The sequence below is a fragment of the Leuresthes tenuis genome, unplaced genomic scaffold, assembly GCF_036924035.1.
Source record: "Leuresthes tenuis unplaced genomic scaffold, fLeuTen1.0.hap1 SCAF_16, whole genome shotgun sequence".
Taxonomy (NCBI): domain Eukaryota; kingdom Metazoa; phylum Chordata; class Actinopteri; order Atheriniformes; family Atherinopsidae; genus Leuresthes; species Leuresthes tenuis.
This window is the reverse complement of record NW_027325370.1, coordinates 28,728,243-28,742,824: the sequence shown is the minus strand read 5'-3', so window position 1 is coordinate 28,742,824 and position 14,582 is coordinate 28,728,243. Positions and strand designations below refer to the sequence as shown.

General features: G+C 39.5%; 1 protein-coding gene across 1 annotated transcript in view; it reads right to left on the bottom strand.

The window, feature by feature from the left end:
* Positions 1-14,582, bottom strand: part of syt6a (synaptotagmin VIa) — a 90,491-nt gene that overhangs the window by 15,259 nt on the left and 60,650 nt on the right. The window lies entirely within an intron of this gene.

Here is a 14,582-nt window from a genome sequence, read left to right as displayed (position 1 = left end):
GAACTGTACTGTATCTCTGTGTTTTGCCTTTTCCTCAAAGTAATTATTTTTTACCACCTAGTGCTTCATGTGTATTCCACACTCTTCATCTGGGATTGAAATCTGTTTTCAATCATTTGCTGCAGTGTTCATTCTCATGTACTGTGATTGTGAAGATTTAACTCTACAATTGCATACTGAGGAGCATTTTGTGGGCTCTCAGAGGATCCATGGACTCCTCCTCACCACAAAACGCACCATGAATAGCAAGAGGCTGCGTCGAGGCACACAGGATTTGCGCGACCTTTTCTCACCAAAACTAAAATATGAGCACTGACAAGAGCAAAAAAAAAGTGTTTTTCAGGTTATAGTTTGAGAGAGTATATCTAATTGATCAGTTATGGGAAATAAGCTTAAGTTTCTGTGGTGGTTAGTTTTCTAAGTTTAAAATATTTCTTTAGTGCTGCTTATAAGCACACATTTCTTTATAAGCACCCATTGTGCACTCTTCACTGGCTCCCTGTCGTCTTTTGGGTGAAATTGAAGGTTTTATTGATTGTTTTAAGAGTTAAAACTCTTTGGGGCTGTCTTATTTAAGTGAGTTGTTGCAGTCCTACACTCCACCCAGAGCACTGAGGTCAGCCAACTAGCTCCTGTTGGCTGTCCCCAAAGCCAGGCTAAAGACCAGAGGTGATAGAGGCAGCCCCCAGACTGTGGAACAGCCTCCCTTTGTCTGTCAGGTCCTCTCAGTTTTCAGGTCAGTTCCAATCCAGATTGAAAACACATCTCTTTTCTTTGGCTTTCAACACTAGCAAAAAAAAGTTATTACAAATTTTATTTATCTTTTATCTGTGATGCAGTTATTCTTATTGCTATTTTATTGATGACTTTCTCAATATGTGATGCAGTTGCTATTGTGAAGCACTTTGGTCAACTGAGGTTGTTTTAATGTGCTATATAAATAAATGTATTGAATTTATTTATTTCTATTTTTATTTATTTAACTTGAGCATTTCCAATTGAGGAAAATTTGAATCTGGTAGCTTTAGTTATTTAGTTTAATTATGACTTGCAAACAACTGTAAAAGCAAATGTGTGTTTCTCAAATTTGTACTTTTTGACATTTTTGCCATGAAGCAGTCTCTTTTGCTTTAAAACAGCTAAGTTAATGGGGGTCTCTCAATATGCTAATTTGGCTCTACCTGTATCACAGAATGCATTAATTTTGTATGCTCCATTTAACACTTCTAATTTCGGGGTTACCCAGTTGAAAGTCCTTCACTTTCACTTGCTTTCAACAATATCAGGAAGCAGGCTGGTTCCCAGCCTGCTTTCTAATATTGTAATGTTGCTCGTTCCCAGCTAGCTCGGCCCGGCTGCGGATTTGCCTGCGGCGCATGTGGCTCTCCTGGCCAACACCACTTGTGGCCTACAAGTCTCCATTCAAGATGTTTGACTCTCTCTTTCTGACACTGTACATGGTGCTCTGCAGATTCAAAGCAGAATTGTCCAACCATGGTGCTGATAGTTGATTTAGCTTATTATATGTCTTGTAAGAAAAGCTACTCTTAAAGGGACAGGACTATTCAATATGAAATTATTATATTTCTCATATGCAAATATGAGGTCATTTTGACTTATTTAACTGTTTCGTATTTATATTAATTATTCTAAAATCAATTTGAGTAATATTTTGTTTCTCTCAATGGGTAAATCATATTGTTTTGTATGTATAGATAAAAAAGCATACATTAGACATTACAGATATGTAATTGTGTCTGGCACGAATGATCATCTTTACTGGCCTCTGCTGAAGACCCTTTGTTGGTTAGACATTACATTGTTTGGAGGTGCAGAGTGCAACATTCTTCATTTCCCAATCAGCTCAAGTGCTCTAAATCAGTCCCCATCACAGAACCAGCGTTCTTTATCAGTTTGTTTCTTTGAGTCACAGGCTCTGATACTGCTACCTCAACAGATGGCTGCAAAGGGAAATGCACTCGTTACTTGAAACATCCTGCTGCAAACATCAAAGAGGCTAAGACTTCTCAAGGGGTGAGGGGATAATGCAACAGTATAACTGTGTTATGTGTGTGTTATGCGAAATTTTCATCTATAGTGGAATAAACTGTATTATATTTCCTTAAACATTTTGTAAGGTGGAAGTGCAAAGTACAAGAATAGATATACTCAATTAAAGGAATTCATTTTTGGACTTTGATGTCTAATGGAATTCAAGAATAACTCACTTACATAACATGACACACTGCTGCTTTTAATGTTTAAACTGTCCTTAACTGCCCAAGACTTGAAAAAAGACTTGCCAACATATTTTGCAGAAATGAAGAGCTTTCATGTACAACATTCAAGCTAAATGGAGTGTGCATTAAAGCAAATTTATAGCTTAGCCAAGCAGTGGACAGGATTTCAAGTATGAGGGATTTATCCCTGAGGAGGATTTCTTAGCTGTCCACAGTCGTGGCCTCTCCATGTCATCTGAAATTACACACAGCTCTTTACAAAGCTTCTTCTTGACTGGACTGGTGCTTAAAGTCCCCATCCTCTGTCACAGCAAATCGAAGCTGACTCCTGCGCTGTATACTCAGATGTGTATGTCTGTCACTACAGACATACAGCACATAAAATGTGTTGACGCTTCAGGAAATTGTAGTTGAATGTAACTCCGGTTAGTTTTACTTGTTTTAAGTAAAATTGAAGTATCTGCTGAAGCACCAACGGTTTTCAGGGTGTGTTAGTATGTAACCCTCCTCAAAGAAAAGTGGGATATTGTTAGCCTCAGTAATGAGGAATGCAGTAATTCATTTTGACACTCCTGCTATTACTCTTTGTATTATGTTTACATACTGTAACACATGTTCACATTTCTTCAAACTGGCTGTATTTAAAATATGCTGAGTTAGCCACTACATGTTCCTGCTTGCAGTGGACATGTAATGATGCTCAAACATATTTCATATTAGAACTTTAAAATTTATTGATGCTTGATTATGTGTGTTAGATATAATGATACACTGTGAAAGTCTAAGGCATAGCAAATCTGAATGCCTAATATTGATTTGCTCAGAGACTTTGAACTTTGAGGCTGCAGCTTTGAATGCTAAGGAAGATAACAGTCTTTTCATCTGTCTCACTCACCTCACACCATATCTTGAGAAGAACCTCACAGTTTGAAAATGTCAGCACTTTAGGGGTGCAAAAAATGACCGTGTGTGAGTAGTTTGGCAAACATGAGATATTTCTCTCTATACAGACAACCTGTTCCCAGGCAGTTTGATCTTGACATTTTCAACTCTGGAGTCATCAACTGTACTTGTACAAAAAAATATTTATTTTTGTGTTTGTATGTGCAAAATTTTATATAGACTTTTCAGCTTGTTTTCAAGTTTTTCTGATGTCAGGATCTCAAGTCCAAAAAAAAAGCTTACTCTGGTCCACAGAAACAGTAAAAGCAGGAAATTACAGACACAGCATTGACAGATACAGTAAATATCTGTTATCATCTCATTATAATTCTAAGTGCCTGGCATGTGGATGCTTCATTGTCACATGTAACTAAACATTGTTTCAGACAGAGCACATCCTCTTTTAGCGATAGTGCTCCCAAAAATCATAAATTTACTCCCAGAAGCACAATGCATTTTGTCACACCTGACAAAAAATGGTTCCAGAACACTCCCTTAGGCTGTATCCCAATATCCAATATCCCAAACTGACAGAGCATCTACTGGAGGTGGCCAAACAAGCCTAATTCCCTGAGGACCTTCTGCTGCACCCAAAAGATTTGCTGCTAGGCACTTCGGGGTATCATATTTGAACACCGAGGACATCAAAGGCAAAGCTAAATTGAGAAAAGGGATAGCAGAGATAAAAATAATTAAATTGGTTGCTTTCTTGCTTCAAAGAATATGAAGAATTAACCTCCTACTTTTGGTCTCCTATTTTAAACAAAAAAATGGTAAAATCCTTTTTGGCCATTTTTGGGGGGCATTTTGGGTTTAATAAAGAGTTTCACTTTGCACACATTCTGAGTGTGTGCGGACCCCTCTCAGGACCAAGAGGGAAATTATGACAGCTTTCAACCTGACTGGAAATTACCTGACCCTTCCTGAATTTGGCTGGATGCAACTTTGTCCCGGACTGGAGCTTAGACTGATAAAGTCTGCAAAAAAAAAAGCCTATAGACAACAACACCAACTAAGGAAACCTGTTGTTTCTTTTATTCATATCACAGCTCCACTATCACCTCTTGAACTTTAACACATTGTATGACAGATTCTACACTTGATACAGATATCAAAAGAAGAAATCCCAATAGACATTCATATATATATTCATTTAGAACATGTGACGCAATGATCAAGCAGCTGAATCTGAAACATCCACTTATCACCACTTATAAGGTTAAAAAGAGAACTCAGATTTGTGGTGCATAAGTCACAGTAAGTCATTCCTGCCATAATGAAGGCAAAAATAGAAGCATTGAAGCTGAAATGCTGTTAATTTCTCAGTCCTTCTATTACCTTCCACTGTAGAAAAGATTAACTATATGCAGAAAGCTAATGAAGCCGTGAAAGTGAGTCAGAGATAGAGAACTGATGTGAGGGTTAGAGAAATAGAGTGATAGAAAAGCCATTGTTCCTCCTCTCTAGACAGATGGGTAATGGAGCAGAGCTGTGTGAACTTATTACTACCTCTGGACACAATCTCTCCTGACAGCATGATACTAGACTGACCTCAGGGTTTAACACACTATTAATGATCGCACCCATGCCATGGAGGAGTGGGTTATCTCTATCCTACAGTCAATCAAAAGGGCCATTACATGCCAAAAAAAACTTTCACCATCAGCACCACAGAGGATGAATCAATGTCATTGTAAAGCTTCTCAGCTGGGTTTTAGAACAGTTGCAAAGGACAAGGAGGTGTGGCACGAAAGATGGGTATTTAGTTTGTTATGGCATGCATACCCTTTTCCAGAGGCTGAACCACACCGCTGTGCTGTGGCATGCAACCAGTGTCACTTTCAAATCTCTGTTAAATCAAGCAGCGATCTAGGTTCCAGGTTCCAAAACAATATGGCTCGGTCACTTCCTTTCAGGTGTTTCTGAAGGATGTGCATATTTAATTAAGATTTGTTTTGGAGTCAGAGAGGAAATTGAAGCGAGAAGCTTTTTTTAATCGAGTTCTTTCAAATCTCACCTGGTTTCCATAGTAACCCGATCATTAGGGAGAGTGTGCACTCTCTCTGTTTGCTGTGATGAATTGATTCATCTTTGGCAGGAATATTCCATCCTATTGTAGATAACAGAGTGAGATCATGGAAGCATACAAATGCTGCTTGAAAAAGAGTCAGCTTTACACATAGTGTGACTGGGAGACAAATCAGACATTAACCTACACGGATGGTAAGGAACTCTTTTTTTGTCATCTCAGTCTCAGGATTTTCTAGTCAACCCTAGTAGGAATTGTTATTGTTTAAAAGAAGGTCATACATGTGTAAATGCCATGAATTTTTACCATAAAGGCGCACATTGCCATAGATGTCAGGTGACAACCAGGCAATAGTGAGGCAATGAGGCCATTATCAAAACACAACAAACTCCATATTAGGCCAACTCCAATAAATAAATAAATAGGGCCGCACGGTGGGGTGGTGGTTATCACTGTTGTCTCACAGCGAGAGGGTTCCAGGTCCAACTCCCACCTGGGGCCTTTCTGTGTGGAGTTTGCATGTTCTCCCCGTGTATGCGGGGGTTCTCTCTGGGTCTTTTGAGTTTGCGTTGAAATACAAGTACAAGTACAAATATTTTCTGTTGTCAACCGTTTTTTTTAAAAACGGTGACGGAAAAATCTGGCATATTCTCTCTGTGTATGCATGGGTTCTGTCCGGCACTCCGGCTTCCTCCCACGTCCAAAAACATGCATGTTAGGTTAATTGGTGTCTCTAAAATTGTCCTTAGGAGTGAGTTTGAGCGTGTGTGGTTGTTTGTCTCGATTGTCTCTGTGTGGCCCTGTGATGGACTGGCAACCTGTCCTCTCGCCAGATGACCGCTGGGATAGGCTCAAGCCCCCCCGCGACTCGACCGACGGATTAAGCGGGTATAGAAAAGGGATAGATGGATGGTGTTCAAGAGCCCAGTTCACACATTTATTGTAAATGATGAGTCGACTGTACATAGTGCCTTTCTAGTGCTGAGGCCCTGCATATACCCTTCCTGACTGGAGAAGTAGGAGCAGCCAGAGCTACCTTGTGCATTAAGGGTTCTCTCCAGGAATTGGTTGTTTGTCAATCAAGACAGGAGTTTTTTAATTGGTGGGTTCGCTGCAGTTGCAGGATGTGATGGTCTAGAATCAGCCTTTGTGATAACTTCACTTAACAAGAAAGGGTTCATAAGGAAAAGAAGATTATGAAGATAGTGTCCTAGATAGTTTTGTAAGACTATATATCATTATATCTATATATATCATTATACAAAGTAACAATTTTTTGGTGTTTAAGTTAGACACGTAGATGTTATTGATAGTTGTACTGTCACATATTTACACAATAGCAAACTAATAAAACCTGCTTAGCTGCATTCCTAACTGGAACAGAGCTTGTTAGCATCTCAAGTAAGCTAGCGGACAGCAGCACAGTGTATTTTCTACTTAACGAAGCCAAACTCCCTGAAAAGCTGCTGTCATTCACAGATTCTAATGTTCCTCTTGTAAAGCAGTAAAAACAACTCCCAGCCCAGAAGGACTACATGGATATTCATCATGGGTAGTATGCTAAAATAACAATAGCAGACAGAGCGGGTTTGCTCAAAATGCTATTAAAAACCTGTGAACATCAGTGTTGGTCATCTTACATTAAAAAAGTAATTAGTTCCAGTTACAAATTACTTCTCCCAAAAAGTAATTGAGTTAGTAACTCAGTTACCTCATTGTAGGAGTAATTAGTTACTCAGCAAAGTAACTGTGACGTTATTTTTCATGTTCTATAGTGTATAGAACATTAAAAATATCATCATCACCCCTGCTCTCTCCAGGCAGCTGATGTGTGGCCAAAACCTGATACTTTGCGCTTCATTCAACCAAATTGTAGTAACGCGCCACTTCACATTCCCAGTAACAGCAACGGCGTTGCAACAATGGGAAAAGTAATTATTAGATTATTCTTTTACTGAAAAAAATAATGCCGCTAGTAACACCATTATTACCAACACTGGTGAGCATAAGATAACCCTGGGGTTCTTTTCGGATCTCTTCTGGCATATGCACATTTTGACCTTGCTTCAATGGGGTGCCAACAACCCTAAAACTAAATTTGAAGAATATATATACAACTCAGGCTGCACGGTGGTGTGGTGGTTAGCCAAATAATGTCACGGCAAGAGGGTTCTTGGTTCAAATCCTGGCTGATGCTTCTCTGTATGAAGTTTGCAAGTTCTTGCCATGTATATATGGGTCCTCTCTGAGAACTCCTGCTTCTTCCCACTGCCCATGTCAGGTTAATCGGTGACTCTAAATTGTCCCTCGGAGTGAGCGTGAGAGTTGTTTGTCCCTGTGATGAACTGGCAAACTGTCCAGGATGTACCTGCTCCTCGCCCATTGACAGCTGGGATAGGTTCCATCCTCCCGCGACCCTGAGTTGGATTAAGAGGTTATAGTAAATACATGGAATATGTAACCCCTAGCGGTTGTGTCATGTGAAGTGGCACAGAAGAAAGAATATATTATTCCCGATAGCTCAAAAGACCTTGAGTCTGGACACGTAGGTGCAGCAGTAATCAGAGCACAATCTAGATATGAAGAAAATGATCATTTATCAGTTTATACTTTAGAGCGAGGTGCGATAGTCTTGATGAACTTAGTTTGTTAATTATTCGCTTCAGTCTGATAAGAGATGGTAATTGCAAGCCTTTTAAGACAACCAGGAAACATACTTTGTTTTTATGGGTTTAGCCCACTGCCACTCATGATAATGTAATTGTTTGAATTCAGATCTGACTTACATTTGGTTTTCATAGGGAGTTACTATAAGTATCTTGGACTAAGTATCTGACACTTACTGAATAAATAAGATTGTTTTTTTTTTAGTTTTCTGTTAGAGGCGTAGTTGTAGAGTAGAAATGATAAACATCAGCACAAAGTGGTAAAAAAGTCAAAAAGCTCACTCCGTCCATTTAAGATAGCCACAGTCTAGCAGCATGAGCATGACCCTATCCTACAGATAGTCAGTGGGGTTACATAAGTGCCATCTGATCGGATTAATGGATAAATTACAATAACATTGAGTTATTCAGTTCATATAGACACCTAATCTGACAAAAAAACGGATCGGATCGGATTACTCGTGATCGAATTAAGACCCCGAGACAACTTGATCCAAATGTACACTGAACGTGCATGTAGACAGCAGTGGATCGGATTGAGCGTTCTGCACATGCTCGTGATTTTTTTCCCGGGATCGTCACCTGGAAGTCAAAGGAGACGATATTACTACTGTTGTTGTCGTCGCCGTCGGAAAGAAATAAACAACGCGATGGAGAATACGCTGTTGTGCATCACGTTTGTGTCATAACCAGCTCAACACAAACGAAATGTAGAGGGACGTAGTTTCATCTTGCTCTTCGTTCACTATCTTTCTCGAATGCCTTAGTTTTGTTGTTGGTGGTGAAGACGTCAACCAGAAGAGGCTCTATTAGCGATAGTTAAAATGGGTACAGGGCAACCTATCGTACCGGGGTATGACATGCTTTGTGCAAGTGATTAGATTCATTCACCACCATATATGCAAGGATAATTACTCTTCTCAGATAAGAGCATAACCCAACTATAGCTATAATCCAGTTAATTTCATCATGTAGACCCACTGAGTGAGGCACAAAGTTAGATTATGCTAAAAGCTAATTAAAACAAAGAATGACTTTAAATCAGATGCATAAAACTGTATATCCATAGTTCAGTTTTTAAAATCTTTATCATCATAAAATTGTATACATGTGTATTGACTGATTTCAACTCCTTCATGGATGTATGAAGACATTACCTCATTCAACTTAAATAAAAACCTTATCAGGCATTTCCACTCCCTCTGTCTCTACATACTGTCATTTTACCATTTATTCATAGTGGTTCAGGAAGAAAAGGCATTTCCTCAGTGTAGCTCAATGTGAAATTCAGAAAAGTGCTACTTGGCCTTTTGTTTGTTTGCTTTTTAAGCCATACCAATAAACAAAAAACAAACAAAAAAAACTAAAACATCTGTCTGGGACCCCCTCATGCGTCCAAAGCAGCTATCACTTATCAGGACTATTGGTGTGGTGTGTGGCACTACATAACTTTTGTTGTACTTCTTGAATAATCATCAAATGGTTCTCCCGAGCAGTGTGAGGATGATGATCCCTGTCTGTCTGTAGGTAAAACAAGATTCAGAAAATATGTGAATGTTGGTGATCCATATCTTATGTCAAGGGAGAAAATATATATTTAGAGATCTCAGTTGTTTATTTAAATAGCTTCACAAATTAACATATAGCCGTAGCTCCCTTTAGGAGCATTTCATTTGTGCACACAGCATGCTTTGCTGGTTCTGAACAACATTAAAATAAATTTCAACCCTTTTAAAGCACAAGGAGATCATGTGCAGTGGACTTTATATTAATGGTTGTTTAAGAAATGTTCACTTTACGCAAGAGGCAGTGACATTTCCTGGAATTGGAAAGCATCAACTTTTTAGAAGGGATTACACCACTTAATAGGCGTTGTAGTCAACAATCTTCATAAATTGTAAATGTTTCTCAAAGACACTCATTCTGAGGCTGTTACTTTTGGATTTTCTGTCTTTCTTCCCTTAGGCATGAAATAATACACTCTAATCTTGATGTGGGCACCTCAGCCATTTGTGGATTTCTGTATCCTGTGGTGTCTTTTTTCAGAGCAATCAGAAAATCCCATAATCCCTCAGATCCCCAAATCCCTAAAGCTCCGCCACCACATGCAAAGACGAGTTTAGACTCCAGCAGATCAGTAGGAGTTGTGACCAGGAATCTGAAATTGTGGAGAAATAAAAATACTCCCACACTTTACCAAGGTGGGAAAATATGTAGCCTCAATAACAGAAAACGTTCCAATCTCTCATAGCTTAGATTTGAATTACTCTCTTTCTAATAAAGGTAAACAGATTCACTCCATTTAGGAATACCCAGGCATGTTAGCAGTGAAGATGAAAAGAGACACAATCCATGAAGACACAACTGAGCAAGCTTTTTTTCCATTTAAGTCCCCCTCCACTAGAAAAAAATAGACATTTTTATGTGGTACAAGACCTATTATGATCAGTATCTACTAGGGGTGGTAACCGGTCTGTACCTCGGTTTCTGGGCCACGGTTTACGGTTCAGTTTCGGTACGTGTTTTGTGTGTAAAGAGAACAATTTTTCTCCCAGAATTCTCTCTTTATTTTGCTTGTCAGCAAAAACTGCAAACATGCCAGTATCACTGGTGTACTGAATAATATAACACTTTTCTTTCAAGTTAACAGTTACTAAACACAACTTTCAAATGGTAAAATTAAAATTTTGACTCGGATCACAGAAATTCCAACATTCACGTACAACTAGAATGCACCATTGGTCGCAGCACACAAACGCTGACCTCTCAATGCACGCTGCAATGTAAATGAGTCTAACTAACAGAACATTACTCCGCTGTTAGACTCTGTTAGCCCAGCCCTCCCGACCAGAGACCAGCGACCATCGGCAATTGCGTGCCAGTTCGGCGGCCAGGCAACTGGAAAATGTCCTGGTGCTCCCGATGGCTAGTCCACCACTGCTCTCAACTCCTCCGCTAGTCCTGGCACTACCTCTTTGTTTTCTTTTTTCCGCTCCATGTGCCAGCTGCACTTTGAACCAGGGGGAGAGTGGGTAGAGGCACAAGAGTGATTGGACATTAACTGGCATCTCGCGCGGAGGGCTTTTCACCTGCCTGGATCAGTGTTGCCAGGTGTATGATAATTATCGGATTTGTACGATAATTTTGCCCTGTGTATGATCAATAATCCCAAAAAAGGCCAAATATACAATAATTTCACCATTCTGTGAATGTGTGGTCGTAATAGGTTGTAATCAGCCTGTCACAACTGTCTATTGGATTTTTTTCTGAACCCTGAAAGCATTTCATTTCCATGTGACAAATTTCAAGCCAATCGTGCTTTTCTATGTGAGCTATGAGTGACGTGCATGCGTTTGCCTCAGAAGTTCTTAACAGTAGGTGGCCTCCAGGCCTCATGATTTGGCTCATTAGTTCCCACTCGTCATTGTTTACGGGAATCCATTCCGTACTGATGCAAAGCTGTGTGTGCCTGTTAGACACTATTCAACACTAGAGTGACTATAGCGCATTGATAGACTTGTTATTTTGGTTATGACGGGTGTATGATAATTTCCCTCAAAATATGATAATTTTATGTCTCTGGTACGATAATACTACATTTCCCACCTGGCAACACTGGCCTGGACAGGCACACACAGTGGCCTGTAAAGCATCAGCGCAAAATGAATTGCAGTACTGAAAACCCGCGGTCCATAAGGGTGTATTGTAGCGGACCAAACGGTTAAATATTTTACAGAGTATCCCTAGTATCTACCATTAATGCCTGACAGCTGAGTATTTAAGCTCTGAATCTGCAGAGAACTACCACCAATTTCAGAAAGATGAAGACAGAGAGCCGTATGTTCTACATAAAACACTTGGATAACCAGTCGTGACTGAGTGGGGATTTTTGCACGCGCTGTGAGAAGCTAGCTAGCACAAGCTAGTAGAGTAAGTGGAGAAGGAAGTAAAAGCAAGGCTTAATGAGCTGGGGACCACAGCTCGCAGCTCGCAAGTGAGAAAGCTGGTACCCGCAGGCTGGGACAACTACGAGAACTGCAGGCTCTGAGAGTTGAGGAGTTGCAAGTGACATGATAAGCAAGACTTTTCAGAGTCAAGATCTGAAAGCTACTTCTTGAAAGAGCTTAGAGAGTTGCTGGCTGTAAGGGTCACAAAGGCCTCAGGAGCTGTTGGGCAGAAGAGCTGCAAAAACTTCCAGCCGACTAGCAAGCCATGTATTTCCAATATTTTATACGACCTAGTATAATTTGAGTTCCTCCTCGTGAAAAGTGTTTTCTGGTTCAAACACTTACACTGCATTACCCCAAAATAAGAGGTGACAGACAAAGCAAAGCGTAAACAGATTCAGAGTGAACAGGACACGCAGTGTCATCTGCTGGAGGGTAGAGATATGGACAGGGTCAGATTTGCATAAGTAATCATTCACGGAATGAGAAAAAAGGTATTGAGTCATACCCCAAGCTATTCTAAGGCCATAAGGGATTTTCAAAGCAAAACTTTACAAATGTCTAATTTTGAGGAGCGCAGATGAGTTTTTAGAGCATTAAAACTGCTGGTGTGAGTGAGGCTTTAAGAGAAAAAAGAATACTGGATTTACTACTATCTTAAATGTAACATTACCCTGATATTTCAGCTCAATCAGCTCGTTGACACGTCCTGACTGGGAGGCTAAGATATGCTGCTCAAACGATTCAGAGCTGCCTGTATGAAAAGGTGGTGCTTTCTTCTGTCTGGGTTTTGCCAAAACATGGCACAGAGATGTCTGTCCAGGTAACTGTGACGAAGAAAATGTTCAAACTCAGAAAAGCTCAAGGATGCTGGCAGGTGGATAGATTCTGCCATATCCAACTTTAGTCATCCTTAGTGCATCTGGAAGGCTCTCAGTCCCTTTCAAGTTTTGGACATTTTGTGTGATTTGTGTAGCACTCCGGAATGTCAGTGCAAAACCTATTTTTTGCAGGGTTTGTTGAATTATTGAAAATAAAACATCCCCCCCAACACTTGGGGACTGTTTTGAACTGCAGAGACAGTTGGATATCAATACCTGAAAGCAAAAAGTGTAAGGGGACCTGCCTAAATGTGGACCTAAATCCAATAGAGCAGAGTTCAGCCTCACTAGGATTTGTAATATATGGTTTGTCAAAACATCCAATGTGTAGTGGTTTCGCAATCAAGGCTATAAAATTGGTAGATACCTTTTTCCAAGGCAAATTTTTGTGTCAGTTAGCATCACAGAAATTGCAACAAATGAGTATAAAACTTGTGATAATGTATATTTTTGTAAGCCTAACCACGCGCTTTTGACTCCTAACTGTAAACATTAGTGGATGGAGGATGAAAAGTCTATAATCATTGAAGTAGGAAAGCGAAGGGACAGAGAAATGTGGAGGAAAGGACTTGAACTGGCAATCTCTAGCTTGAAGGTTGGAGGCTTGAAAGTCAAGAACTCTTGATTCCACCTACCATTACCAACTCTTCCACAATATAAGTAATTTTTGTCCCATTCAAGAGTAGCAATATTGTGAAGTTATCCCAAATTTTGTTGTAATTTTGGGCAGATGTATTAACCTGCCAGATCTTTTATATGGATGCCATTGTTATGACTGGTGAAGCTGAGCTGGTGAGTTAAGAGATGTATATAATGTGATTACTTGTGTTTAATGCTATAAATACGTTCATGTATGCGGATTATACAGTGGATAATATGTCCGTGTCATTAATATTGTGGTCTTGTTTTATTTTGTGTCATTTCAGTTGTTTACCTGGCGAACAGCACGGTTACTGTTCAGGTGCTAGTTTGCTTAGCATGTGTTAGACAGGAATGCTTATGCAAAAATAAACATGTGAAAGACAGTAATCGGATGTCCGAGCTTGAATGTAACACTGTTTCATCAGTTAAGAACACCCTTTACAGTGGGAGTTATTAGATTATTGTAGTTAGTTTAATAAGACCGTACAAATATATAGCTGTAGCAATATATTTTCCTGGCCAATTTTCATTATTCAGGAGTCATCTGTTTAATTTATTTAGTCATTTTTAAAAAAGTACACTGCCTACGGTCCCTCTGCCCCACAACATAAAGATCATAGTTTGCTGATAGACTTGATAGGGTTTCCTAAATGATGCCAGAGCTCACACTCAATAATCCATCAGTAGAGACTCTGAGAGAGCAGTTATCTACTCCACAAGTGTGAAGTTAATCATGCAATCTCTAGTCTCCTCAACATCTATCAATTACCTCAGTGGTGAAAAAACTGCCATTATCTATCCAGGAAATTTAAAATATCAAACACACTATAAAAGTCTATGCATTTTGGCTTGCGCAAACTCTCCTGCCAAATGTTATTTGATTGTTGTGTCCTGTTGCCAATCAGAAGTCATTAGACAAGTATCCTGTGAGAATATGAGTGTCAAGGTCAGTCCTGTGTTGGCACCTGGCTTTATCACATAATTAACCTACTTGTCGGCCGTGATCTCTATGCACAGTTTTCAGAGTGCCAGATTGCCTTTACTCATAAGGGTGGTTTGCACAGGATTGCTTCTATTCTGTTGCAGTGGATTAAAAAAGAGAATACAATTAAATTCAAAACTGATTTTGACAGGTAGATTAAATAAATTTTCTTCTAAAAAATGTATTTAAGAATAAATTCATCAAATTATGATTCTTTCACCTGAATCATTTTCATAGTATGCCAACACTTATC